At 34.5% G+C, this 3,001-nt stretch overlaps 1 pseudogene; it reads left to right on the top strand.

The window, feature by feature from the left end:
* Positions 1-2,461: 2,461 nt before the first annotated feature.
* LOC103587888 lies at positions 2,462-2,690 on the top strand (annotated as a pseudogene).
* Positions 2,691-3,001: the final 311 nt, after the last annotated feature.

Genomic DNA, 3,001 nt, shown 5'->3' with positions numbered 1-3,001 from the left:
CACACATGATAGATTCTCACTTTCCTATGGATCCTTGAGGTGGCCTCTTTACCAACTGTCTCCCCAGCAAAAACCTACTCATCAATCATAGGAATCCAACGTATTCCTCAGAGAATAAATGTCCTATGTAAATCCAAAGTGTGATTCAATGTACTGTATTCAATTCTGAACCATTAAAAATATTTTTTTAATTAAATTTTTTTTTCCAGAACCTCTCATGGGAGTTACACAATATTATAATAAATATATTCATTGAAAAATTTTTCACTATGAAAGATCCATTTCCCTCACATTCCTTTACTTACATTGTACGTTTTCTTTCTTTTTAGCATTTTTTTTTTGGGGGGGGGTACAGAGTCTCTCTTATATTATCCTGTACAAAAACACACACAAGACTCTATTTTTCTTTGTAATAACAAATGATAACTGCTGGTAAAATATACGTTTTCCTTACTAAGGTAAAAAGAAGTGTTAAATTAAAGAAGCAGGAGGCTACTTGAATGATGGCAGAATATGAAGAAGAGAAGTCAGTACTCCTATGTTGCCCAACAAGCATTTTTCATCTTCTTCTCTCGGGCTAGAACTTATTACTATCAGAATGCCAAAGCTGCACACACAATTTATAACTGCTCCTAGACCTTCTATCTACTACACCACAACAATTAAGGGCCATACCAGAAACCTGAAAAGTGGTGTACTATCCCATTACCTGCTAATAAATCATAACTTATTCTCAAACAAACATCACTTTATATTTGACATGCCCGTATACCTTTTGTTTAAAACAAAACAACAATAACAATATGATAAAATCACAGGATTTTCTAGACTCCTGTTAACTACTGACCTCTAACTTGGCATTTATTTTATTGTTCCTTATATAATAACCATTTTTAGTCTCCAAATGTAATTTCAATTAAAATATCTTCAAGTTCCTTGAAGGCAAAGCTGGGGACCTAGTCCTTAAACAGCATACCTTGTGAGGGAAGGGGTGTTACATATTATATTTAAACTCCATTTTACCCCAAAAATAATCTGAGGCAGTTCAGTACTATACATAAAGCATATACTCAAATAATTCATGACTAAATGAAAATAAATAAATATCGCAAAGATTAAGGAAGGCTTTTGAGGATGGTCAGACCTAATGCTTATGAATTTCCTACCACGTATAGAAGTAACAAAAAAGGGGCAAGGGAGATTACACACATAAATATTACAGACTAAAATTGAGAAATTTTTTAACTCACAATGAAAGCTTACAATATTACTTTACATAGCTAACTGATAACCACAAGGTGAATTTCCTACCACGTATAGAAGTAACAAAAAAGGGGCAAGGGAGATTACACACATAAATATTACAGACTAAAATTGAGAAATTTTTTTAACTCACAATGAAAGCTTACAATATTACTTTACATAGCTAACTGATAACCACAAGGGTTTTTTTCATATTTTACTTCCCCAAAAATATCCATGTTTATATAATGAAATAGTAGGTAGCTATAACAAATTGTGTTAAGAATTCATAATGTTATAGGAAAACAATTATGATACAACACTAACTAAAACACTCAAAAAAGCAAAATGCAAACACATAGATAGGTACGCATATTCATATGTATAATTATTATGCCAAAAATATATGCAACTGCAAAGACAAATGACAAAAAAAAAATGCCAAAATGTTAACAATGATTACCTCAGACATAGGTAGAATTATGGATATTGACTACTTAATTCTGCATAACTTTCTGTAGGTTACAAATGTTCTAGTATGGGCACACAGTTTTTTAAATCAGAAATAAAAATTAAATACATACACGTACACTTTTCTAGTAGACTGATAATTAATACACATACCTGGAACTGAATTAGTGGGTGGTCACCAAATACATATTCCACTCTCCCACTGACTTGCAAAACATAATCATAGGGGCTAGCTTCATCTTCCTTCCCACGAATAGTCAAACGTTTTTGGATTGCCAATTCATTTATTTTGATAGGATTCATATTAGGAGATACTTGAAAGCTAAACACATCCTAAAATGGGATAGAGGATGGGGCAGAAAAAAGCAGTAAATTTTATACTTGTGCTGAGAAAATCACTATTACAATCATTACGTAATAATAGGTACAAATGTACATGATATCTACATATGCACATCCTTTACATTTTATATTCCAGTAAATTTTTCTATATTCTAAATATGTCTTAGCCATTTAGGCTTCATGGCCTCGGGTGAATCGGGCTGGGGTGGGCACGGGCTGGCGGCTGGGGGTTCAGGCCAGAAGTGGGCACTGGCCTCGGCACTCCTGTGGGAGCCTTCAAGCTGCTCTGCAGGCACCAGCCCCAGTCGTGCTCACAAAGCCCTAGCCTGACATGCATTTCTTCCTGCCCTCCTCGAGCCTTGTGATCCACCTGTGCTCTCACGTTTAGGAACTCAAGCCTGAGACAATGGTGTGCCTTCCTTGTATCATCATTCTAGTTCTGTTCTGGATCTACAAAAAATTTCTGAAGCCACACATATACCCTTGGATTTCCCCTTTTGTTAGTCACATGTGGCTTAGAAAAGCTGTACCGGTCCAATGATAAAAATAAAGGCAAAATAGACTATAAAGGTGCAGACATAAATGGATCACCAAAAACAGGACCATCAGAAATTTCTGATGAAAGATTTGAATGAAAAACGGAAGTAATTTTCCCAAAGGATCTCATTGTTTTAAAAATGGACCTGATAATACGAAGCACCTTTGTAGTTGTCTCTGACCTTTTTCTCTGAGACCTGAGAGTTCAGGATAGATCGTTCAGATATTTACCTGATACTAATTAGGAAATAGATGGTATTTATATTTAAAGTGTATTTAGTTATATTCAATGACTTCTTTCCTGAGTTCCTTTTTCACTCATGTAGCTTTCATTTCTATCGCAGTTTTAATAATATAAACAAATAGGTTTGTGCCAGTAGACACTCTGTTACTAAATCTGTAGTTAAAA

The sequence above is a fragment of the Galeopterus variegatus genome, unplaced genomic scaffold (assembly GCF_000696425.1).
Source record: "Galeopterus variegatus unplaced genomic scaffold, G_variegatus-3.0.2 Scaffold500, whole genome shotgun sequence".
Taxonomy (NCBI): Eukaryota; Metazoa; Chordata; class Mammalia; order Dermoptera; family Cynocephalidae; genus Galeopterus; species Galeopterus variegatus.
This window is presented reverse-complemented; position numbering and strand designations above follow the sequence as displayed.